This window comes from Dendropsophus ebraccatus, chromosome 9 (genome assembly GCF_027789765.1).
Source record: "Dendropsophus ebraccatus isolate aDenEbr1 chromosome 9, aDenEbr1.pat, whole genome shotgun sequence".
NCBI lineage: Eukaryota > Metazoa > Chordata > Amphibia > Anura > Hylidae > Dendropsophus > Dendropsophus ebraccatus.
This window is the reverse complement of record NC_091462.1, coordinates 37,959,659-37,987,483: the sequence shown is the minus strand read 5'-3', so window position 1 is coordinate 37,987,483 and position 27,825 is coordinate 37,959,659. Positions and strand designations below refer to the sequence as shown.

General features: G+C 43.3%; 1 protein-coding gene across 2 annotated transcripts in view; it reads right to left on the bottom strand.

The window, feature by feature from the left end:
• Positions 1–9,599, bottom strand: part of OSBPL6 (oxysterol binding protein like 6) — a 152,333-nt gene extending 142,734 nt beyond the window's left edge. For both annotated transcript variants that reach the window (XM_069983011.1, XM_069983014.1), the window contains exon 1: positions 9,359–9,599. The gene's annotated coding sequence lies outside the window, so the exon portion shown is untranslated. The remainder of the gene's footprint in view (positions 1–9,358) is intronic.
• Between the last annotated feature and the right edge of the window lie 18,226 nt (positions 9,600–27,825).

The window sequence follows — 27,825 nt, the reverse complement described above, 5'->3', positions numbered from 1 at the left end:
TTTCCATCATTCTGTATTCACTTTTTTGTAATGAGGTACTGACTGCAGATTGATGGAGACAAGCTTGTATTTTTTTTTATTTTAGCATAATATGTGAAACAAATAAAGGGTCTGAATGCACTGTGTAGCACCACATGAGATGCCCATGGGTCCACAAAAAAAAAAAAAAAAAAACACACAGCAAACATTTGAAAGCTGATTAAAGTGAATGTACAATAGGAATACAATACAACGATTAACGTTGATTTTATGGTCAGCTTAAAAGATGCGATCAACAACTCACTAAATGATCCTTTTTTAAATTTGAACGATATAGCGATTTTTTGCACAATAATCATCCCATGTAATAGGGCTCTAAGATTCTACAGATGTCTGGTCACAGGAGATTGTCACCATGTACTGAATCTTCTGCACCTGACTACTGCAAGAGAACTTCGACATGAGGCTCTAACGTCTATTGGCCTGAGGCATCAGACAAGTAACCGCAACCTCAGAGGACAGATCATCATGTATGTCTCAAGGTCTTACCAAGATGTTTTATGACTTTTCGTAGCTTTTTTGCAAAGCCAATATCCTTGCACAGATAGAGTGAATAAATATTATCTTGTGCAATACAGATAAGTCCCAACAGAAAGGAATGCAATAAAGGAATTCAATGTGGCAAGTCTAGAGCTGGGACACAGGCGGCTATGGTACACGGTATTACAGGGCTGGATTACACCTCCACTTTTGAATTATAATAATAGCAGAAGGACTAGTAACCTGTCAGGGCTGTTTGGTTTAATAATTGCCTTGACGTGTTGATAGAAAGCATAAGAATATAAAATCACATACAGAACGCTAGTACTCTGCCACACCTTTTTACTCCACCACACCTTTTTTATACTTTCTAGGTGTGACAATGACAATGCTCCATTATATAATAGTCAGATCTATCCCACGGGCTAAGTCTAATTATCTTATGGCAGAACGCCACTGTTCTTTTGATCCCCTTTCTGTATATTCCTCTATTGTAAATAGCACAGGTGGTCACACATGCTCAGTAGGTCTGTCCTGCTGGCTGGATCTACAAACTAGATGCCCTGTAATTGGGCATGCAAGACAATTAAACACAGTGCACTAGGAGTATCTTCTTCTCACAGGCATGGAACACATAAGGTGGACATTCAGAGAAGAAAAAGATCATCAGTCTGCGCCATACTAGTTATATAATTAAAGCTAGACACATGATGAAGAGGGGATTGTGTCCTTGAAATGCGTCACGTTAAATAAAAGCCTAAATTTCATTCTACACCAGTGCCAGAAGTTCTTTCCATTCAGATGAAGCACAGGGAAACGTGGTCGGTGTTCCAACGTATTCCACCAACTTCTTCCCTGTACTGCCACTATATCTAGACACAGGAGCTTATTTTAAAATTGTTTTAATATATAGCTTCAATATAGATGTATACAGATATAGTGTACAGATCCTGCATTATATATGTATACTATAACTATATATAAAGCAGGCAGACTACTGCTTTTAGAGCAGAGTGGTGATCGGTAACCTACACAACAAGCTGTCAACATTGGGAGGGAAAAAAACAGCCTGTCAGGAGAAGGGGGTAAATTAATGTATTTGCTTAAATATTTAACTTGAAGATCCCTACAAGTATATATACACAACTAAATTAGCTGAGATGCAGAAGCGAAATTAGGGGGCAAGGGGGGCAGTGGCCCCTGGGCCCACTCAGGCAGGGGCCCACTGAGGTCCCAGACGGTTAATGCTGTCTGTAGAAGCTATTGCTTTTACAGACAGCCTTAACACATCTGTAGGGGCCCCCAGACGGCATCAGGGCCCAGCAGGTGCGGGCCCCCTGCTCCTGGGGGCCCCACTCAGTCACCTGATGCTGCCCCTAGCCGGGGATGTTCTGCTCTCTCCTCTCTTCCTGTTTCCTCACATGTTGCACGGCAGCTGTAGCTCCGTCCCCTCAGCTACACACTGCTCTGCATAGTGCTGTGTGTGAGGAGGGGAGGAGGGGCAGCCATGTGATGACAGGAGCCGAGGATCCTGCAACTGGATGGCTGCCAGGGATCGTGAAGAGGAGCAGCAGCAGCTGACTGACAGTGAGTGATCATCATCATCATCTGTGTGTATGTCAGGCTGCTGCTGTGTGCTGTAGGTGGTAGAGGGCAGACTGAGTGAGGGGAAGTACAGAGAGCCCCTCCTGTACACCTCTGTACAGGCAGCAGCTTCACTGAACTGGTTCTAAGTTTATTCGTTTCTGCCAATAACTTTGTCCCTCTCCCCTGTGCAGAGCTCAGTCCAGCATGGTGGTTACTTTTATTCATCTACCCCCTAAACAGCAACAGACAATGTGTCCTATCTGTGCCCCAACAGTGCCACCTCCAGTGTGTTTTCTCCCTCTTTTACCTCCCCTTAGGCTATGTTCACACTACATAAGTTCCATAGAAATCACGGCCATTGTTACAACGGCCGTGATTTCCACGGAACTTATGTAATGCTGCAGGCTGAAGGGATCCCGGCCAGAGTGTATACACATCATATACGCTCCGGCGCCATATAAAAAAAACTGACATGTCAGTTTTCCGCAGCTGCTATTCACTGAATAGCGGCTGCAGAAAACCCTGTCAGTGCACGCTATGGAGCATCTGGCTCTGGCCGCACGCTTCATAGTGTGCTGTTGGGAGTTCTGATGCGCCCGAATCAGAACTCTGCGGCACTGAAGATCATCCGGGATGAACCTTTCAGAGACCGGCCGCTCCGTGTCCCACCTGGGTATATGGCAGCCTCCCAACTGTCCAACAACAGATAAAGTAGGTAGAGATAAGGGTTGGGTGTGTTGGATTTTGCCACCCACTATTTTAGATAGATAGATAGATAGATAGATAGATAGATAGATAGATAGATAGATAGATAGATAGATAGATAGATAAAATTCAAGAAGTCGCAGCACATCCAAATCGTGCAAAATCCGTCTATTTATTTCATGGTAACAAAATTAGCCAGTGCAACATTTCAGTCTCGCTTCGTTTCGTTTGAGACTGAAACGTTGCACTGGCTAATTATGTTACCATGAAAGAAATAGACGGATTTTGCGCGATTTGGACGTGCTGCGACTTCTTGAATTTTATTGAAGAGGAGACATTTTATCCAATCTCCGTTGCTGGTACTCCTATACCAGTACTTAGAGTGCACTCCAGACTGAGGCTTAGATAGATAGATGCTAAGAGATTAGATAGATAGATAGGAAATAGATAGATAGGAAATAGATAGATAGGAAATAGATAGATAGGAAATAGATAGATAGATAGATAGATAGATAGATAGATAGATAGATAGATAGATAGATGTGCCATTTCTGAAAGAAAGCAGCTATGTTTTTCTAACCTTAGATAACCCTTTTAATTTTTACATGGTTCTATATGTGAAATGTAGAAGCCTCTAACTTTTCTCAATCCTTATTCACTATGAGTAATGTAGTGGATTATAGCCTTTGTTATTCAGAAAACATTGTCATCTGCCAAGGTTCCCTATGGGTAACATAATCAGTTGGGGGCCCACTCAGACTCACTCGCCCCCCCCTAGGCTGAACCCCTAGCTACGACCCTGCTGAAATGGGAATACCCCTTTAATGACATCTGTGAATATAAGCAACACCTCACTTATTACTGTTTAATTGCACAATAGATCCGCAGATGAGGAACAAGTAAAATAATGCATTGTTAAAAAAATCATATAAACCTATAAATCATTTTTAACAAGCTTCTATAGTCTTCAGGTTCTCTTTAAAGATACGTTCACACTTACCGGATTCGCAGCTGATTTCATTTAAAGGGAACCAATCACACACAAATTGGCCATAAAGATAAGGAAACGTGCTGGTACATCAGCCAGCACGCTTCCTAACCATCCCCCTGTCCCCTCCGTCCCATGAATATTCAGCCCGCAAAGTTAGTTTAATAGTGTCCCGCGCTGTATGCAAATTACCATCTAAGTAGTCAAGGTGGGCGGGCGGCTGGTCAAGTAGTCAAGGTGGGCGGGGGCTTCGTCATGTAGTCACAGGCTCCTGGGCCGCCTCCGGTGCTGTAATCACGCCCCTCCGGGAGTGTTGTAAAGCGGCTCCTGGTGACGTCACTCGGGGGGGCCGGCATTGCACGTCGACCACGCCGACGTCTTTACTAAGCTGCGCATGCGCAGTACAGTGGGTGAAGCCGCTGCTGTACTACGCCGCGCAAGCGCAGTACAGCAGCGTCTTCTCAGGCTGTACTGCGCATGCGCAACTTAGTAAAGACGTCGGCGTGGCCGACGTGCAATGGCGGCCCCTCCGAGTGACGTCACCAGGAGCCGCTTTACAACACGCCCGGAGGGGCGTGATTACAGCACCGGAGGCGGCCCAGGAGCCTGTGACTACATGACGAAGCCCCCGCCCACCGTGACTACTTGACCAGCCGCCCGCCCACCTTGACTACTTAGATGGTAATTTGCATACAGCGCGGGACACTATTAAACTAACTTTGCGGGCTGAATATTCATGGGACGGAGGGGACAGGGGGATGGTTAGGAAGCGTGCTGGCTGATGTACCAGCACGTTTCCTTATCTTTATGGCCAATTTGTGTGTGATTGGTTCCCTTTAAATAACTGAACACAGCATCAAATTTGCACCATCAAATCTGCTGTGGATCTGCTGCAGATCCTGTAGGTGTGAACGCACCCTAAAACTTTGGATACAAATCAATAGGCAGAGGTGTAAGTATAGAGAGTGCAGAGGGTGCGGCTGCACAGAGGCCCAAGAGCCTCAGCTCCGTATTATAAATGAGGCATTATGGGTGAGAGAGCCTGGTACTGGTTTTGCATTGGGCCCAGCAGATTTAAAGAGAATCTGTCTGCTGTAATTTACATTCTAAGCTGCTGATGCGTATAGGTAGCTGCTAGATCAGGAAGACTCGTTACTTTTCATATATCTGTCTGTGACTCTAGGATGTAGAAAAAATGCTTTTATTATACGGTAAGAAGAGTCAAAGAGGCTTACCCAGGTGCAGCGAGCTGTAACACCTCCTTACTCCCATACCCGACCCTGCTTGGGAATCAGCTCAGGTGTCAATCAAGAAGAGAGAGGAGATAAAAAGGAGGCATTCCAGCTGTTCAGGAGCTTGGGAAAGTCTCATTCACTCCTTTGCCAGAGAATAAAAGCATGTGTCTATTTCCTGGAAGCACAGCTGAATATAGGAAAGGTACCATGTGTCTCCTTGTCCTAACAGCTATCTAACAGTGTCAGCAGTTTGGAACATGAATAACAGCTGATAGGTTCCCTTTAAATGGCCATTGCCATTTCAAACAACTTCCTTCCACCTATCTGTAAATCACTTCATTTACAAAAAATGATTTCTTACTAGAGATGCGCGAAATTCGAGCATGCTTAGGTTCATCCTAAGGAGTCTAAGCCTATGGTTGTGTGTGCACTAGTGGCAAACAGACCACCTCTGGTCTTGCCCCCTAAAATGGAGAGAGTGAGAGATAGCTGTGCACCATGGAGGGGACTCTCAGGCTCAGCAACAGCAGTAAGCGCACTTAAATCACCTTGTCGCCACATTAAAGGGTTAATCTAACAAAATCATGACATTTTTTTTTTTTACTTTTTTTTTCTGCCAATAAAAAAATATTTTTATATAAAAAAAAAAGTAAACGAGTCTTCTGTATTAGGAAAATACCCAAAGGCTGGGGGAGCGATGTAGAGTAAATAAAACCCTTTATAGACACCACAGCAGTTCTTGGATGGAGTCTGTCACCTCCAGAGGTGAGATGGTTATGTTTACACTTTGTAGAAATGTGTTTGTTCACATCAGTCCCTTGCTCAGCAGAGCTTGCCAGCTAACATTCCTCTATCACACACACATATATATATATATATATATATATATATATATATATATATATATACATACATATACACACACACACACCTGGGCAACATCTACACTACAAGAAGTTGCACGTTTCCTGTGTAGATGGAGGTCTGGTCAGCAGAGAACATATGGCTGACAGGCACCAATGCTAATCACGATGTCACTGTGAGCTGACATCCTCATGAATATTGATTCTCCCAATTGATAACATAAGACTATGCTTTATGCATGAGTTTCCTTTCAGGGACTATAGATAAAGTAATTTTTGTACAGTGCTACAAAATGTGTCGTTGATATAAAAGCAATGAAAAAAAATCATTAAAGTTCTTGTAGCAAGCAAACTTTGTCATATAGTATGCTATAATACAGACACGTTAGGTTTTACTCACATATGTTATTGAACCTATAGATCAGTATATACTAAGCAGTAGGACTGCGGTAGCCTACAGGGGGAGGATCTAGGCTTGAAACCTTTACAATTTCCTCTTTTTGGATCAATTTCTATCACTGGCTGTAAAAAAAAAAAAAAAACACTAGATCAGCATAGCAGGAGCTGGGCCTTGTGGAGCTCTAGCAAATTCTTCTCCAGTGCGCCAATGTCTCTGGTGAATTACAAGCCAGCAGTAATTGAGAGTCAGGGGAATCTTTAGCTCAGTCCTTTACATGGTAGACAGCAGAAAGAAATGGTACTTAACATTTACAACCAGGTTTGCACTGTGCAGTATTTGGATCATTATCTGGCTTTCAACAACTGAAGCAAAAACTTTATCAAGCTGCTCTGTGTGAACAAGGCCCAAAAGCTCATGGTATAGTAGTCGCCTCACAAGGACAGCCAGGTTCTTCAGTTCTAGACATACATTTCCACCACAAGGGCCACTGCAGAGGATATACAGTACTAAAAGGGGCTACAAAAACATGGCCACATTTCCCTCTACTGTTGTCTCCAGTTCAGGTGCGGTTTGCAATTAAGCCCCATTTACTTCAATGGAACTGAGTTTCAAGACCCCACCCAAACTGGAGACAACAGTAGGGGGAAAGTGGCCATGTTTTTGTAGCGCTGGATAACCCCTTTAAATGAAAGCCATTCATGACAATAGCTGCCCATGTAATGCAGGGATGGGGTAACTTTGGCCCTCCAGCTGTTCCAAACTACAATTCCCATCATGCCCGGACAGCCAAAGCTTTAGCTATGGATATCCAGGCATGATGGGAATTGTATAGAGATGAGCGAACCTCGAGCATGCTGGAGTCCATCCGAACTCGATCGTTCGGCATTTGATTAGCGGTGGCTGCTGAAGTTGGATAAAGCTCTAAGGTTGTCTGGAAAACATGGATACAGCCAATGACTATATCCATGTTTTCCACATAGCCTTAGGGCTTTATCCAACTTCAGCAGCCACCACTAATCAAATGCCGAGCGATCAGGTTTGGATGGACTCAAGCATGCTCGAGGTTCGCTCATCTCTAGAATTGTGGTTTTGCACCTGTGACACCTGTGATGTAATGTATAAGCCAATGTATTCTGAGGCCTACTCAGCGAATTATCCGGTGGATCTGGACTCTAAATGGCACTATTATAACCAGATGTGGTGAAATGATATGGCCATCGTTGTTGGAAGGTTGGTGCAATACCTTTTGGCACGGGGGTCAAACTGATGGCTCTTCAGCTTTTTAACAACTACAATTCCCATTATCCCGCCACAACCAAAGGCAAAGCTTTGTCTCTCCAGGCATGATGGGAATTGTAGTTTTTCAACAGCTGGAGGGCCCAAGGCTTCCCACCCCTACATTAGTGGTTAGTTTTAAGGAGTAATGTCTTCTTGTGTTGGTCGGCTCTTGCCTATTTTTCATCTTCCATCATTGGGCCACATCATTCCCTGCAGCAGTCTTGGCCCTCTGGAGAATCCCCAACAATGAGTAGGGTCCTAGTGTCAGAGCTGTGAAATGCATGAAGTCCCAATCACTCCCTGCTGCAGCCACAAGAGTAGTAGGACTGTGGATGTAGCAGTGGGGCCATATACAGGATGCTATTTACCCAAGGGCCTATAGACCTAGAGCCAGCCTTGCACAGACACATTGGGGGAGATTTATCAAACATGGTGTAAAGTGAAACTGGCTCAGTTGCCCCTAGCAACCAATCAGATTCCATTTTTCATTCCTCAAAGACTTTTTGGAAAATAAAAGTTGGAATCTGATTGGTTGCTAGGGGCAACTGAGCCAGTTTCACTTTACACCAGGTTTGATAAATCTCCCCCAATGGGAACAGATCTCTATTATGGCACTAAAAGGAGGTCTGGATGAGATGCCTAAATGACATATGGACTGGATTTGCCATCAAGAGACCACTTCTGTAAAGAAGACTATCCTGTTATATTGCTTCGGCACTAAAACTGCCCAAAGCATGCACTGTGGGTGTGCTGTATACACTGAGGTCTAAGCATGTATCATGGGGGCTTTAGAACAGAACGATAGAGTGAATATAATAAACTCCTGTTAAAGGGGCCACTGCCACCCAATACTGGTATAAGGCACAACATGATAATCTAACATAATAGCCTAGCTAATACAACTAGCTCCAATGGTACAGTATACAGCAACACTAATTCTTAATAGAAGGGGGAGTGTCGGTAGGCAAGAACCCCTCTATACCTTTAACAACACTTGTTCCTTCTACTAAATATTTTTTTACATTCTACTACAAAAAGGAAATATATATATAACAGATAAAAAGAGCAAAGATACAGTATAGTAAAACACAAAATGGTCTCTTACAGTGATTTTGGATATTTTCTGGTAGTATAGACAGAAGACTCTAGAAATACATTGCCGTAGCTACATATACTATATAATCATCTCTGCAGCGAGGTATACAGAACTTTTCTCTCCTGCACTTTCATGGCTCTCATGACACAAATGCAGATAAAACAATGTAACCAGCCCCATACACAATACCATTGCTATTTATGGTACGCTGCATTCTATTTTTAAGGCACTGTCATGACGTCATCTTCATCGCCATGACTTTGAGGAAACACCAATGACATCATCTGTGTGGGATCGCACCAGTCCAGGGGCATGCACCCATTAGCTTCCATGACTTAGGAGCTGTCATGCAGCAGAGTGGGATGAATGTCTGACTGCATTGCACAAGCTCTCATGGTGGGTGATGATGATCCAAGTGGAAAGTTCACCTCTGCTAACCTTATGCTCAATGCTGATGAGGGAACTTTTTAGAGAACTACTGGGGTCTGCTTGCTGTAACCTACCCCCCCCCCCCTCTCTTTTTCTATGGGGAGGGGGAGACTGCAGTAGAAAGACACTTTGTAAGGATCATCAATTACATTGATCTGTAGTCCTGAGCTATGAGGCTGTGTCTTAGCCCCTGCAGCATGCATTGTATTGAGGAGACAATAAGGGGGTCATCAGATGAGATGACATGTAGACACTTACCATAGAGAGTGATGCAGCAGAGGGGAATGCTCAGAGCAGCAGCCAGATCTGTCACCTGCAGCAGCACAGCCTCACAGTGTAGTGTCAGGGGCTCTGGGGATGAGGAGGGGGTCTCCTGCACTGCATCAGTCTGCTGCTACCATAGCCTCATCCCCTGGCTGGCCTCCAGTCTTCTCCTGCTGCACAGTCTTCTCTGCTATGCTGTGCCCCTCTCTCTCTCTGCAGTTCCGAGCCGGGTAACCGATTGCTCCTCCCTGCAGTGAGAGGCATGTGCAATCCTATAGGGAGAGAAGAGCTGGGAGGAAGAGCTGGAGAGTGGAGCACATGGATCTGGCTGCTTCACTGTCATCCTCACTACAGCCGGGACCAAAGCAGGGACCACAGCAGGGACAGTCCTGCATGGCTACAGCTTCATACACACATGTGCTCTGTATTCTAGCTAGTGGATGAGCTGTATAACCAGCAGAGAGATAATCACTTCAAGTGGGATCTTTGCCATATGATTAATAATTGTAACATAGACTTATATAATGGTGAATGTCAGTAATGGAGACATCAGATGTAACACATTCTTAATGAGACATATACAATGTGTGTAATATGTAGTTTATGGTGTTTTAGTTATGGATAAGGATTATATACTATAAATGTCTAATCTATTTGTTGGCTTAAAGGGGTTGTCCAGCGAAAATCTTTTTCTTTCGAATCTACTGGTGTCAGAAAGTTATATAGATGTGTAATTTACTTCAGCTAAAAAAAATCTCAAGTCTTCACATACTTATTAGCTGCTGTATGTCCTGCAGGAAATCTTTTAGTTTCAGTCTGACACGGTGCTCTCTGCTGACATCTCTGGCCGAGACAGGAACTGTCCAGAGCAGGAGAGGTTTTCTATGGGGATTCATAGTCTCGGCCAGAGATGTCAGCAGAGAGCACTGTGTCAGGACATACAGCAGCTAATAAGTATAGGAAGGCTTGAGATTTTTTTAATTGAAGTAGATTATGCTGCGTTTACACGGGACGATTATCGCGCGAATTCGCACGATAACGATCAAATTCGAACGATAATCGTACGTGTAAACGCTGCGAACGATCAAGCAACGAACGATAAATCATTCATTTTGATCTTTCAACAAGTTCTCAAATCGTCGCTGATCGTTCGCAAAACATTCGCAGATCGTTCCGTGTAAACAGTCGTTCACCGATTTACCCTATGTGTAAAATGGGCTTAAGCGATCGCAAAACAAATTTTCCGTTTGATATATCGTACTGTCTAAACGCTGATCGTTATGGAAAACACATCGTTACTCCGACATCATTAATCGTACGATCAGGCAAATTATCGTTCCGTGTAAACGTAGCATTAGACATTCCATTCGTTCTGGGACTGTGCTTGTAATTCAAATCCACTCTTAAACCAAAGCCAATTTTCCCATAAGAAATCACTGATATCCAGACAATTGGTTCCACACTCCAAAATTAATGATTTTATATTCTGAACATGTAAAACAAATGAAATACACATTTATAAACATCTGAATGTGTCATATTATAAGTTACTGTACAGTATAGCAATCAGCACGTGGAGTATAATGTATAGTAATTGCATAAACCTGAAAAAACAGCAGCAGTTTGTAGATACAGGATGGAACTGCAGATCCCCATAATGCAGTAGTGTAGTACAACAGGCTAGAATAGAGAAGCAGGGCTGCTGTCAGAGGTCTGTTTGGTCACATGACTGCAATGGAGAAGGGGGTGTGTTCAGCATGGACCAATCAGGAAGTGAGAATCACAGAGCTGTGCAGGGGGACAGTGACAGAAACTTTTCTATACAGTAGTGTAAATGGAGTGTAAGTGCAGGCACATTATAGCAGGAATGGAGAGGATGGGAAACACAAGGGCGGACAGACACTGGAGGGAGGAATGAGCAGGGTATAGGGTGAGCACAGTAAAGCAGCACTCTCTGTCCAGGGAGAGAGGGGTTACAGCTATGAAGAGATTACCTCCACAGTCCTGTCCCCTGATGCAAGCCCCAGCCTGAAGTGGACCTGCTATGATTTGGAAGGTGAGGGAGACTTACTGGGTCAGAGTACAGTGCTGTAGGCCACGCTATGCAGACCATGTCCCCCACTCCCACTCCCACCCAGTACAGGGAGCTCTTAAACCAAAACAATGCTCTTCCACCAAGTTACAATTTTGAAAAACTGTGAGCTCTTCTTGCAAAACGCTCTTAATCCAAGTTACTCTTAAACTAAGGTACCACTGTATATAAATATGTATACTATATCTATAGATAATATACCAGCTAGACCACAGCTTTAAAGGGGTTATCCAGTGCTACAAAAACATGGCCACTTTCCCCCTACTGTTGTCTTCAGTTTGGGTGGGATTTTGAAACTCAGTTCCGTTGAAGTAAATGGAGCTTAATTGCAAACCACACTTGAACTGGAGACAACAGTAGTGGGAAAAGTGGCCATGTTTTTGTAGCGCTGGATAACCCCTTTGAGAGCAGAGTGGTGGTCAGTAACCTGGGGGATGAGCAGTAAACAATGGGAGGGAAAAAGCCAGAGGCATAAGTAGAAATGGCTGGGCCCCATAGCAAACTTTTGATTGGGCCCCCTTACGACTGACCCCTAAGCCATCAAGTATAGTCCTAACTGCAAGCGCTCGCCAGATTTGCTTGCAATTAAAGGGATATTTCCAAAACTTGGAAGGCCTGAGAGGCCACCGAGTGCTGCAAATAACAACAGCTCAGGGGGCCCAGTTTATTGCAGGAACAGGCCACTGGCCCCCTAATTACTATTACTAATTACTATTGGGGGCAGACCACAGGGGGGATTATTAATATTATTAATATGGGGATAGAGCAAGGGGGGAGTATTAATATGCAGACAGCATGGGGGTGGATTTTTACTATGAGACAGAGCACGGTGGGTTTTTAATATGGGGACAGCATGGGGGGATTTTTACTATAGGGCAGAGCACTGGGGGATTTTTACTATGGGGCAGAGCACAGGGGTGATTATTAATATGGGATCAGCATGGGGGGGTTATTACTATTGGGGGCAGACCACAGGGGGATTATTAATATGGGGGCAGCACAGGGGGGATTATTAATATGGGGATAAAGCAAGGGGGAGTATTAAAATGCGGACAGCATGGGGAGGCGGGGTTTTTACTATGGGGCAGAGCATGGGGGAATTATTAATATGGGGCAGAGCACGGGGGCATTGTTAATATGGGGACAGCATGGGGGGATTTTTACTATGGGACAGAACAAGAGGGGTTTAATATGGGGACAGCATGGGGGGGGATTTTTACTATGGGACAGAACAGGGGGGATTACTACTATGGGGCAGAGCACAGGGGGGAATATTACTATGGGTGGCAGCACAGGGGTACAGCAGCAGGGATTATTACTATATGGGGGCACAGCAGGGGGCTGTGGGGGCAACCCACATACTTACTGACTTTACTGCACATGACACAAAAAAGTGGAAGTTGTAAAAGTGAGGAGCCTAAGATGTTTGTCTGGCAGATTCAGAAGAGACGAATTGTTGCTGCAAGGAATCATCATGGTGGTCTGGGCCAGATGGAGAGGAAAAGGAAAGTGACGCCTCAGAAGACAACATCACCTTTGAGTTACTGAATTACTTTTTTTTTGCCCCAAGTTGAAAAGGGTTGAACAACACTGCTCTATGCCATAATACACACACTGCTTCTTCTTAGTAACAACCCCCCCCCCCCCTTCAACATCACTTGCGGGGGGGGGGGGGGGGGGGAGCTTTTAGCAAGATTCGCCCTGTATTTCTAATTACCTAGAAACGGCCCTGGTAATGGGGCCCAATAGCAGTCGCTATGGCTGCTACAGTGGTAGTTACTCCCCTGGAAAGAGCGACAGTTTTGGAGAAGGAGGCAAGTTTTGAATAGCAGGACAGTGTGATCTGCTACATGTCTACCACTCTACCCAGTAAGAAGAAAACCTGGTGGATCCTTTTAAATTCAATGGAACTTGACATGATCTTCTAGACTTGTGTTACTTGGAGGACATGCTCATCATATATCCATTAGAAAGAGAAACCTTAACACCAGTGAGATCAGAGCCTTATACAAGATTCATTGGAAGAAAGCTGATGTTTTAAGGAGCAGCGATGCAGACTATAGAGTGTCTCGGACAATACCCTTGAAAGTGGCCTAAAGTAAAAAAAACATGTGCCTTCTCAGCAAACAGTGGTAACATCTAGTAAATAAAAAGGCACACTTTCTAAAAATAAAAAAAACTAATAATGATTATACTCACTTCACCCCAATCCCATGAGGAATGGAGCTGCTGAGATCTCTCCCAGCTTGTGAAGTCAGTGTTTCAGCACAGGCGATGTGACACTGACATCCTGTGTGTGAAATGGTCTTCATAACCATTGGCCATAAGCCTAAAGTGATCTGTGGCCTAGAGAAGGGCAAGGCGGGGAGAAGATATGGTCTCTGCTCTGCCATAGATTTTAAATTGCACAAATAGTAAAAGGACGAGGTTAAAACAAGTGTCTCTATTGTTCAGCAACTGTGACCAATGAGTGCAGGGATCCTGCCAGCACAAACTCACATACTGGTTGCACAAGGTAGGACATACATGACCCTGCTATTGCCTTTGTGTCACAGCTTTCCCCACTGGTCCGCTTCAAAAAGTGAAATGAAACTGGACTGCCTTTGATGACTCCCTGTAGCTTGGGCTAGATGCTTGTGATTTATGGCAGCTCACTATGCTGTGTCACACTATAATGCTGGAATTGCACAGCACATAACATATGTACAGGAGCAGGGACGCCTGTTTATCTCAGGACTCTGGGCACTAGGGCTGACTACTGTTGTCTGCACCATACACCATGGAATTTACTGTACATACAGGTTCAGGTCTTTGCTGGCTCCCTCTGGCTACGTTACCTTCCCATGGCTGGTGTTGGCTCTTGTCCGGATATCTTGCAGATACTGTTGGCGACGTTCCCCATTCAGCAACAATTTCTAGTACAGAAGACATTCAGGAGACTTCTTCTTTGATGCAAAACCTGATCCCTACTTGAAGTGCCCGGCCTCTTGTCTAGCCCCTCCTCTAGAGCGGTCTTAAAGAGACCCATCTGATTAGGGTTATCGATGACTCTACCAAGCCAAGTATGTGCCAACCAGCAAAGTAATGGAAAAAATCTAACTGAAGTGATTTGAATGGAGCAACAAACAGGAAGCCATCCCGATAATACACCACAAGTAGGAAGAAACAAGAACTGCCCTTTGAAATAAAATATATATGACTCTGCAATAAGGTCCCTGGTAGAACTGTATCGTCATTTGCGGAACCCCATGTAGAATAAGATCAGGGCCAAATCTACTCAGAAAGTCACAAATGCAGAAGGAAAAGGAAGCAAATAGCAAAAAATCCTATGAGCCTGGATGTATTTTTTGTTACACCACAGTGCTAAATGGGCGCCCCAACAGAAGGAGCACTCATGTCAAAACTGGCAGGATTCATAGAACCAGCAGGGACCCTTGTTGCAGAGACAACAAGCTCCAGTTGTGTGCACCATGAAGCTTGCAGCACCATGTAAACTACATGCAGGAGTAGTGTCCCTGCTCGTATATACTGAGAAGTGACACATATACTGCAAGAATAGCTGCTGCAGTCCCCACTCTCTGGGCCAGGTGGATGCTCACCACTTACCTTCAGACAGCAGAAAATAAGTTTGCCCTTGTGCTTTGGGCTCAGCCTACCAAATGTTCAGATTCAGTAAATTGGTGCCTTTTACCTAGTCCCAAGGGCAGGAGGACTCCTCACCTGTAGATTTTGATGGATGTCCGGGAGGAACCAATGACACCACTGGAGCATTGAGGGCAATGGCTGTCAGCGCACTCTGAGACAGTGATTGACAGCCCAGATGACTAGTTCCCGGCACTATCATTACCAATAAATAATTTTAAAGGGGAACCATTAGCAGGTTAGAAAAATCAAACTTGCCAATATGTTCCTAAAGCGCATGGGGTGATGAGCATGAAGGTAAGTTTCTTACCTTCATCCAAAGTACATATTTTTTCCTATTTATCACCTGTCTGAACACATGTGCAGTGTTCACAAAGGTGAACAGGAGAAATTGTTTTAGGGATATTCCTAATAATGAAGAGGGTGGGGAGGAGGGACGGAGGGACGTTGCAATCCTAGGGCACAGACCCTCTAGGCCACGCCAATTTGACACAGGGCTGCAAGTATAAAAGTTGTTTTTTAGGACAATAACTGCATCACCTGCTGAACTGACCCCAGGACAGATCTTGGGTTAAAAGCAGCTATCCGAAGGTACAAGTGGTTTGGGGAGGGCCGATTGTGGGTACAGAGTCGCTTCAACTGCTAATAACTTACCTTCATCCCCAGCGCTCTGTGTACTGTAGGATATCACCAGGTTAGATTCTTCTAACCCTCTGATAGTTTTCTCCCAGTGGAGGTGATAAATTACATCTTCACAATTTATTTTATTTTAAAGTAAAGCTATATTTTCAGCCACTAGGCGTCTCACTTACTGGAAAACTGCAGTCGAAGCTCAGTCACTAAGGCCATTTGGTCTTTAGTAACAGCAAAAAAGAGACCAAATGCAGGAAGTGATGTCAGCTAACCCAGTAAAGATGAATGCTGATTGGCCAGCAGCCATGCACTGCTACAGATGAGTAAACTAAGTGAGTGAAATACAGAAGCATGAGCAGAACAATGGGGCACTAAACAGATTGCTGGGGAAAAGACATTAAAATCAAAATGGCCAGCATACATAATGCAAGCATTAACTATATATTTGCTATAAATAAATAAGTATATATATACACACTCACTGGCCACTTTATTAGGTACACCATGCTAGTAACGGGTTGGACCCACTTTTGCCTTCAGAACTGCCTCAATTCTTCGTGGCATAGATACAACAAGGTGCTGGAAGCTTCCTCAGAGATTTTGGTCCATATTGACATGATGGCATCACACAGTTGCCGCAGATTTGTCGGCTGCACATCCATGATGCGAATCTCCCGTTCCACCACATCCCAAAGATGCTCTATTGGATTGAGATCTGGTGACTGTGGAGGCCATTTGAGTACAGTGAACTCACTGTCATGTTCAAGAAACCAGTCTGAGATGATTCTAGCTTTATGACATGGCGCATTATCCTGCTGAAAGTAGCCATCAGATGTTGGGTACATTGTGGTCATAAAGGGATGGACATGGTCAACAACAATACTCAGGTAGGCTGTGGCGTTGCAACGATGACGAGGTACCAAGGGGCCCAAAGAGTGCCAAGAAAATATTCCCCACACCATGACACCACCACCACCAGCCTGAACCGTTGATACAAGGCAGGATGGATCCATGCTTTCATGTTGTTGAGGCCAAATTCTGACCCTACCATCCGAATGTCGCAGCAGAAATCGAGACTCATCAGACCAGGCAACGTTTTTCCAATCTTCTACTGTCCAATTTCGATGAGCTTGTGCAAATTGTAGCCTCAGTTTCCTGTTCTTAGCTGAAAGGAGTGGCACCCGGTGTGGTCTTCTGCTGCTGTAGCCCATCTGCCTCAAAGTTCGACGTACTGTGCGTTCAGAGATGCTCTTCTTCCTACCTTGGTTGTAACGGTTGGTTATTTGAGTCACTGTTGCCTTTCTATCAGCTCGAACCAGTCTGCCCATTCTCCTCTGACCTCTGGCATCAACAAGGCATTTCCGCCCACAGAACTGCCGCTCACTGGATGTTTTTTCTTTTTCGGACCATTCTCTGTAAACCCTAGAGATGGTTGTGCGTGAAAATCCAAGTAGATCAGCAGTTTCTGAAATACTCAGACCAACCCTTCTGGCACCAACAACCATGCCACGTTCAAAGGCACTCAAATCACCTTTCTTCCCCATACTGATGCTCGGTTTGAACTGCAGGAGATTGTCTTGACCATGTCTACATGCCTAAATGCACTGAGTTGCCGCCATGTGATTGGCTGATTAGAAATTAAGTGGTAACGTGCAGTTGGACAGGTGTACCTAATAAAGTGGCCGGTGAGTGTATATATAATATATCACAACAGATACACTTTAAGGTTCATGTAAAAGATCAAATTTTTTTCAGGCATAAACGCGATCATTTTTAAATTCAAATATTGGCAGAAAAAAAAGAGGTAAATGAAGGTGCGATGAGGACACTTGGGAGGTATGGTTAGGAGTCTTACTGGGGCAGAGCGATTTTCCTATGCATCTTGTTTCTGTACTTGTTCACGTTTGTAGTTGTACAAGATGTACAGTGTTACTGAGGACATCATATATATAAAGGGTCGTGATGATTCCGTCTGTAAATGTGAAGTGTACTCAGCGTTGATGAGGCTTCTCATTGCGCCACTTTGGATACTTGACATGAGTGGTTTTCCTGCAGGTGATGAGCTGGTATTTATTACACTGTGTTCAGGTTATACTTATTACCCAGCTTGATTTTAATTAATTTTTGCTCTTGCACATTTTTAATTGTAGAGAATTTTACAGTCACACTCTAATGTCATCTATAATAACTATCATACATTTTGAGGATATAGCCATGCTGTATATTATCATTTATTGCTTCAATTATTATGTTATTAAATATTTCTAGCATTTCTTTAAAGGGGTTCTCCGATTACAACGTGTCCCCTATCCACAGTAAAAGATTTAATGTTTATTTTCCTTTTGTATCTCTTTCTTAATATAGGGAGTAGAGGGCACTTAGAGGACTTTGCGCTTTTGTTGTTCTTGTTGTATTTCCCCACTATTTTGAGCAGAGTTAACCTCAGTTCTTCTATAGTTTGAGCTGCGCCATTTTCCTATTTTCTGTTAAAACCTATCAATCACCATGAAAAAAACAGGCCTGATACGGCTATATTGGTCAAAATATGGTGATGCAAAACACATGTGACATTAGAAAAGAAAACCCCCATAAGTTGCAGAATGGCTTTTTTTTTTTTTTTTAAAGGGATTATCCAGCGCTACAAAAACATGGCCACTTTCCCCCTACTGTTGTCTCCAGATTGGGTGGGGTTTTGAAACTCAGTTCCATTGAAGTAAATGGAGTTTAATTGCAAACCGCACCTGAACTGTAAACAACAGTAGTGGGAGAAGTGGCTATGTTTTTGTAGCGCTGGATAAACCCTTTAACTCCAGTTTTTTGTTTGTTTGTTTTACATAACTTTTTAGGGTAAAACGTGGAAGCCAATAAAAAGTAAAGTTAGTTCCCAAAAATCAAGTCCTTAAATGGTTCTCATGATTAAAAAACAAGATTTAAGGCAAAAAGCGGGTGAATCACACATTAGTGAGTTCCACTTCTCATCTGGCCACAAAATTCAACTTATTCACACCATCGAGTTTAATGGAGCATATCAGTTGGATTGGGCTTGTTCTACCACACACTTTACCTGCTTATAACTAGTTGTATAAACATTTTTTTTATCTTGTCTGGATGGTGTTCCAAGGGTTTAGCTAAATAACAGGAGTGGAACTGAGACATTGTATTTTCTGTGCTTTGGACACATTTCTAGGCCCAATACAGCATGTGGTTGAAGCCAGAATTTACATCATGTAAATGTTAAAATACATTTAAAGGAGTCCAGGATCAGAAAAACATTCAGAGTGAGACAGAGTGAACAGCTCTCACGCAGTTTTCTGTGTCCTGAGCAGATAGAAACAGGATCAGAACTGGGTGAAGGAGACTGAAAAGAAAATAACAAGTATGGAGTGGGGGATGATTCAACATGTACTCTACCTGAGCCGTATCCCTATTATACCATCTTTGTCAGTTTCAGCTCACAGTACCTCCATTACAGTACCAGACATACCCTTCCTCCACAGGTATCAGCCAATGTACAGGCTTTCATATCCATGCAGTAAGCACAATACTATTAGGTATTATTGGCAGCTTATAATGCAAACAACTATACTAAAGATTTACAGACATTACACATGGGTCTTACTGAGATTAATTGCCTTCCTTATGGCTGTTACGTCTGCCGGCTAGGCCTACACTTTGATTTGTTGCCTATTAACTGTGGTGTAGGAGTAAATAGATGCATCGACTTTCACAATTAATTTTGATACTGCACAAGATTGATGGCTACTTTTGTTTGCCTTGTCATGCAGACAGAGCTGTTCAGCTATACAATGTAGATTGAGGGGGGACAGGCTTGTATTCTTTATGACAGAGATTGGGTATTTGGCCTTTTCACAAATAATAAGTAAAGTTACAGTTATAAAGTATGACTTTCATCTAAAGAGGGGGGGAGTACTCACCTTCCGCTAATCCCCCACCTGCTGCAAGTGCTTTGTGGTGTCTTCCAGACATGCAGGAAATCCATGGCAGTCACCATCTTAGTCAGTGGTCGGCTGGGTGTGTATTTTTTGCTTTTATAAAAAAAACAAGGAAGTGATACACAGAGTGGACTAGCAGTATTGTAACAGGACTGGCTGAAAATCCGCGAGTCTCTAGTTTGAGACCTCTACCAGTTAGCCAGTTATAATATGTGAATGGCCCATTGTTTGTGATAAATGACATGTAATGCTTCAACAGCCCTGTGGGGGTGCTGCAGGGAAATTTAACACTTGCTTGTTGATCTTTTTAAAAGACCAATCTTAAAACGAAAAGAACAACCATTTAACTGCTATTCCTCTAAAATTCATCCATTCCTGGCTAGAATCAGCATTGGATTTGATTAGCAGATTACTATTCAGGTCAGTCTTATGATGATGAACATGAACAGGAAAGCATTTACTAAATCATGTTTATTGGCTAAAGTAGCAGAAGGCAAACCAATTGCACGCACAGAAAGATCTCTGCGCTTTCTTTTTTTTTACACATTTTTTTTTGTAGCCATAATAGTAGCTAAATAAATGGTTTACAGAGCTATCTGTCAGCTGGCACCTGCTATCTGTCTATGCCAGCATCACTATGGCACTGGGTTATTAGATAGAGTTACTTTAATGTACATTAATATGGTGCCACCTGGTGGCTGCAACAAGGTAAGCAGCATGTTTCCCCAGCAAAGAGACTGTAGCAGGGACCCTGCTGGGATGTCTTGGATCTTCCAGCCATAAGATTATGATCTGTTTATAACCTCATGGACAGTCTGTATAGGGGGCATTTACATTGGACACGGTGGTGCTTCAGACGGTCATTGTCATTTTCATCTTTGTAAACGCTGGTAATGAATTCCTACCAGTATATGGGGCTACAAACATGCATAACTTACAAACCTTATGATTCATTAGTTTTCCCATGTGTCAGTAAAAAAAACAAAAAACATTGGATGGTCATGATCTTTGGAGAAGTTGTCCAGCAAAAAAAGTTATAAATACTATCCACCATTGACTTCACATATATCATAAGATATTTAAAGAGAATCTGTCAGCACTATATTATCCTCAGAGCGAGCATCACACACACCTCCTTCTTGCCCCACCCTTCCCTGCCTTGACTAATGAATGTACAGGGCTCAATGCTGGGACCTGAGACCTGTACATTAGTCATGTAGGGAAGGGAGTGGTGGGGGAGTAAGGAGGCATGCATCCTAAAGTTCAGCAATACCCCTTTCACACTTAAGCCGGGTTCACACTATGTATATTTGAGGCTGTATTTGGTCCTCATGTCAGGTCCTCATAGCAACCAAAACCAGGAGTGGATTGAAAACACAGAAAGGATCTGTTCGCATAATGTTGTAATTGAGTGGATGGCCGCCATATAACGGTAAATAACTTCCATTATTTCAATATAACAGCCGTTGTTTTAAAATAACAGCAAATATTTGCCATTAAATGACGGCCATCCACTCAATTACAACATTATGTGAACAGAGCCTTTCTGTGTTTTCAATCCACTCCTTGTTTTGGTTGCTATACAGCCTCAAAAATACAGCCTCAAATATACGTAGTGTGAACCCAGCTTTAAAGGTGTTGTGTCATAAAGAGACGCGTCCAGGTCTCCCTACACCCCCGGGAGCCCCCCCCCCCCCCCCCCAATTTTAATACATGGCAGCCCTCTTTTTCAGGGTTTCCTCGGATGTGGCAATTTTATGGGTAATCATATAACATTGTACTTTTTTCTACCTTTATTTCTTCCCCTTGTTTATCATTTACCTATTGAAAATAAATCTGTCAAGTGGTTTTATTCTTGATCTTTGTAAAAAGTTTACTACTGTTTACCCTGAGTAGTCCTGAGCGGACATGCCAAACTGTTGGAGTTCGGCAACATTCTCTGAAAGCAAACGCTTGACATTTGACTCCAGGCAGCTGGAGAAGTTGGATGTCCCAGGTTTCACTATGGCTGTATCCATGTTTTCCAGGACTCTCTTAGGCGGCATCACACTTCTTCAGACGCCAGGAGTCAAATGCCAAACCCCAATAGTTCGAAAAGTCCACTCAATGCTAACCCCCAAGGTCTCCCAAGTCGACCCCTGGCAAAACATTAAAATGCTACCACATTTCTATAGCATTCCAAGTAAAAACTGGGTACAGGCAGTGCACCATAGTGAAACACAAGACACTCTACTTACAGAGGTTAGTGTTACATTACAAAACTCACAGACGTGTGAACACAGCCCAGTACTTACTATGACTGCATTATACAATTTTTTCTCTGACAGCCTATGCAGTCCAATAAAGACTAATAGAAAAAGACCAAAAATATTACCATCATTTTACGGTAATGAGTTGTGGTTTACAGATCTGTAATTAGGGGATTAATCACTGTCATATGAAATGATGAAGCCACCGCCAGTGTGATCATTCATCATGCATTAACGGAACCTAAAAATATCCCTTTTAAGACATAAAAACAAAGAAAATTGCTTTACATCTTCCCAGTATACCCATTATTTATTGTGCACGAAGTTACGCACACAATGACCCCAGATGATCTCAGCCAGCAAACACCAGGCAGCCATGTCTAAAACACTGCCGTCCATGTTATATCTACATCTGTTTAATGTTTCACTGGTGCAGGTAACAATAGTCCTAGCAAATAGGTATAGAATACAGTGCAGTACAGGACTTAAAGGGGTATTCCCATCTCAGCTTACAGTACATAGACTTACCAGGGATAAAACCTATTTGAACATTACACAAAGCTGTTGCTCATCCTGACCCCGTTGATCTATACACGGTCACAGAGCATTATCACCAGTGGAGTCACTTGTTCTATTATTCAGCAGAACACTCGGAGGATAAATCTTTTTTTTTTTTTTTCCAGGCCAGCGCTGTCTAGATTTCAATCTCGGCAGCTTACAAGTGATGTGACATGATCTCTCTTTAGCTAGACAATAGTGATACTTCTGTCATTGTTATTATCTACCATTTACAAGCACGTCAGATGTCAGTGGTTTACTGTCTTCTATCGGGACAACGGCAATGAATCTGGGACACATGGACATTTGTAAATGTATAGTCTCCAAATGTTGGAGATAATCTGCATTGTACTATACACTCAGATTAGGGCTGGGCGATAATGGCCTAAATCAATATCGCGGTTTATCGTACATGTAGCCGCGGTAACGATAAATCGACCGATAATTATGACACGCCCCTTTTAAAGCCACGCCCCTTTCGAAAACCCCATTTTCCGATGGTAATACAAACGTGAATTTATTCCATATAACAATGTGCAGCAAACTTCACAAGTAATACACAATGTTTTGGCGTCTCCTACGCCATTTTCAAGTGCCACTGTATATATATACTATATATACAGTATATATTCCGATGATAGATAGATAGATAGATAGGAGATAGATAGATAGGAGATAGATAGATAGATAGGAGATAGATAGATAGGAGATAGATAGATAGGAGATAGATAGATAGATAGATAGATAGGAGATAGATAGATAGATAGATAGATAGGAGATAGATAGATAGGAGATAGATAGATAGGAGATAGATAGATAGATAGATAGGAGATAGATAGATAGATAGAAGATGGATAGATAGGAGATAGATAAGAGTCCTATCTTTGTGTGTCCTATCTATCTATCTATCTATCTATCTATCTATCTATCTATCTCCTACTACCTACCTACCTATCTATCCATCTCCCTATTTCCTATCTATCTCCTATCTACTCCCAGTCACTCAGTGGCTGCAGGGGGTGAGGTATAGGTGGACACCTCCTTGCTCCCCCGGGCACCGCTCTCTCTCTCCCGCATAGGAATCCTCGGCCCCTGTCACTTAGTGATGTAGCACATATATCCGGGCAGAGCCTCACACACGGCTTCTTCCAGCACTGACAAAAGATTACAGGGCTCCGAAGATTCCTGTGCGGGACAGAGTGTGGTGGCCAGTAAAGCATGGAGGTGCCGACCCATACCTGACCCCAACTGTATGTGCGGGAGAGGGGGGGGCAGGGCTCAACGTGCAGCTTCCAGAGAAGCTAGGAGAAGTGAGCCGCCCGGCAGCAGCAGTGCTGAGCACACACTGGAGGAGACGCTGCCGCCTGTGCGCAGCCTGTCACATCTCCAGCCTTCCTCTCCAGTCCCCCGCAGCAGGATCTTCCATCCCTTGCCCTGCACCAGTATTTGTGGCTTGTGGCTCGGGAGGTAAATCGGAAGATCAGCTTTCTAGTCCCCACCTCTCCACCTGGCCACGGTGGTATGCGGGTGAGGCCGGCGCTGTACTGCTGCTGCACTGTCAGCGTGCACCCAGGCCCCTGCGTAGTGATAGCAGCCTTGGGGTCCATGGGTGCAGTAGCGTTTGATGCCGGTGGTATGCGGGTGAGGGGGCGGGGCCATGCGGGGGCTGGCCAGCGCTGTACTGTACACTGTCGATCTGGATGTAACAGCCTGTTACCACCACACAGGGGGCCTGGGTGCACGCTGACAGTGCAGCAGCAGCTTCCATCCAGAACAATAGTGTACAATACAGCGCCGGCCGGCTCCGCCCCCTCACCCGCATACCATCGGCAGTCCCGCACCAAACTCTATCACTTATCACTACACAGGGGCCGGGCCTGGGTGACAAGCCGCTGCCATCTTACCGCCTGTGGCGCACATCCAACTGCCAGCCCGCGCGAACACAAGAAAGCCCACCCGCACGCAGCCAATAAAAAGGAGGGCTGCAGAGGCGGTACGTGGGCGACGCAATACGGGTGTAGGGGGGGATTGGCTGGCCAAGCACATTATTAATTAGAGACTGCTTCCAGGTCCCCCCTCCCCCAGCAGCAGAATAGATTATTCTTAATGCCTCCTGCATGGTCCGGACAGCAATTAGGCGGCGCCAGGAAGACGGGGAATACAGAAAATACCGCAGATACCGTCCTGGCCAAGTTGAGGTCGGTTAACCGACGCCAGTGACGGTATCGGTATTTTCACGGTATACCGCCCAGCCCTAACTAAGATGAACTGTGGGCATATGTAGGCTCCTGTGTAGTATACACATAGGGGGAGATTTATCAAACATGGTGTAAAGTAGAACTGGCTCAGTTGCCCCTAGCAACCAATGAGATTCCACTTTTCATCCCTCACAGATTCTCTGAAAAATAAAATGTGAAATCTGATTGGTTGCTAGGGGCAACTGAGCCAGTTCTACTTTACAGCAGTTTGATAAATCTTCCCCATAGTGAGCAAGAGTGTCATGTAATGTCTATAAGCAGCTAGCTCATCCTGGAACTAGTAGTGTTGTATATGTAATACCAAGATACCATAGAAAATCATATTAAAAAGGTTATAAAGGATTACAAAAACATAACTGCTTTCTTCCAGAAATAGTGCCACTCTTGTCCACAGGTTGTGTTTGGTATTACAGCTCAGCTTTATTAAAGTGAACAGAGCCAAATCGTAATACCACGCACAACCTTGGGGCAGGTATGGTGCTGTTTGTTTTTTTGAAGAAAACAGCTATTTTTTTTATAATCCTGCATACCTTCCTTAAAACATACCTGTCTTTTTAAAAAATATATATATATTTTTTTTTTTATTAACGTCTGATTTGCTAAATTAACCATTCACAAAGCACTGCTGCCCTAAGCTTTATGAACGGTAAGAGATGAGAGGGAAGCCTTGATTTACCTTTGATGAACAGTGTGGATCATCTTCAGCAGGCAGACTGCCTCAGCTTGCAGGTACTCAGTCATGCTTTCACTACATATAGCACTAGCTTAGTCCCAACCCAATTACTGTAATTCGCCCTGATCTACCTGCTATAAAAGACAGATAATCCCTGACAACAGATCATGGACAGTATGTTGCAGATAAGTGAGATATCTAGGGGCCAAGACTTTAGAGCTGTTTTTCTGGTGTGAGGAGACATCTTCGCTAAAAGTGAGAATCAAAGAGAATTACATGCATGGAATTGACAGTGACTGTTTAAGGGTACAAACCCACACACCGTATACGCAGCTTATTTACTGCTGCGATAAGCAGCAAATACGCAGCAAATACGCAACAAACACGCAGCAGATTAGATCTAAATAACTGAACACAGCATCAAATCTGCACCACCAAATCTGCTTCAAATCTGCTGCGTTTTTGCTGCGTATCTGCTGTGTATACGGTGTGTGGGTTTGTACCCTAAAGGCGAATTTTTATTAAAGTATGGTATTGCCCCCCAAAAGTTATACAAATCACCAATATACACTTATTATGGGAAAAGCTTATAATGTGCTTTTTTTCCTGAACTTACTACTGTATCAAGGCTTCACTTCCTGAATAACCTAGTGATGTCACGTCCCGACTCCCAGAGCTGTGCGGGCTGTGGATGCTGGAGAGGATGATGGCAGAGGGATGCTCAATGTCCCCCCAGGTGCCCTGTGTCCCTCAGTGTCCCCCCTGTTATCATCCTCTCCAGCAGCCACAGCCCGCACAGCTATGGGAGTCAGGTGGTGACATCACTGTGTTATCCAGGAAGTGACATCACCATGTTATCCAGGAAGTGAAGCCTTGATGCAGTAGTAAGTGCAGGGAAAAAAAAGCACTTTATAAGCATTTCCCGTAATAAGTGTATATTGGTGATTTGTATAACTTTTGGGGGGCAATACAATACTTTATTAAAAAATTTTGCCGGACTTCTCCTTTAAGTCCTAACAGCTAGATTTAAGCGTTCCATGAAAATACGGCTTTTTATGTAGGGCTATAAACGGACTCCTGTCCTTTTTATCACCATTGTCCCTCTGAATCTCATCACTTCTTTCTACAGTGTCCCCCATACTCTTAGCAATCCAGCACATTTAATATTTATACCCACACTCGGAGGATCCTGCTTTGTATACAACTGACTGGAACATTGTACAAATTAAGCAGTTCTTGCCTCCTGCATCAGACCTGTTTCAGCTCAAGGCCCTTCACTCCTCTCATTGAATTGGTTTGTTGCTATATAGTTTTGTTACGTTCAGGATTTTAATAGTAACTATTAAATACAAAGCCAGGTCATAAGTACAGAAGATCGAAACGTTTTCTCTTTTCAAACCCATCCATGGCTTTGTATGAAATAATTACAACAGAAAACCTGAACGTCTAAATGCACATTTACTTATTTAGTCTGGACGCATGCCTATCACAATAACGATTATAGATCACCACATGCATTCAAGTAAATACTGTTGTTTTACTAAAGAAAATATAAAATGTAATACTTTTAAAGTAAGTGCTCTATTAGTAGTGTTGAGCTCAGGGCTCAAGCAAGCACCTCGTGGTGCCCAGCCCCAGGTAAAGGAGGTCATACACCTTTAACAAGCCCTCAGCACTGGATGTTGAGCAAGGTTCAGGTACAATACTCATAGGGAATCAATAATATAAAAGGGCACTTGGCTGCTGCTCTTCCATCCAGAGAATATGGAAAATCTAGAACAGAAGGAAGTATGAAGCCTTCCCTTATACCTTATTCCCTTATACCTTTAAAACAGACAAAATTTATACTTTTCATTTGTCCTTTAGGCATTTTTCATTATTGTTATAGCTCAATGGCTGCTAATGAAGTTACCCAGAACCAAAACCTATTTCATTCCTAAATGAGTTTTGGGATAATGGGGAAAGTGAACTCTACTTAATTCTTCAATTGCTTTGTCTTATGGTTGCAAACCAAAAATGAAAAATGTAATATATCCATTGAATTTTTCATTTAAAATGTGAATAGGATGTGAATGAGAGATACAGATCTACAAGGACTACTCAGCTGTATCCATCCATCCTGGAGAATGTCATTACAAATCAAGGTTTTTATTTAAATTAATCCAGAGAATATTTTACTTGTCAGTTTCTTTGCATTTTTTTATTGTTTCTGAAGTGCAGCTTGGTGTCCAAATAAGTCAAACCAAATCAAAAAAGAAACAAGCCAAACACCATAATAGCGCACACCTCCAAAATAGAGTATATAATCAAATTTTATTTATACATGATTCCAAAAAAAACAGGACAAAAAGAAGCACCATAACAAACATGATTAAAAACAATTAAAAAAACCATATAGGTATA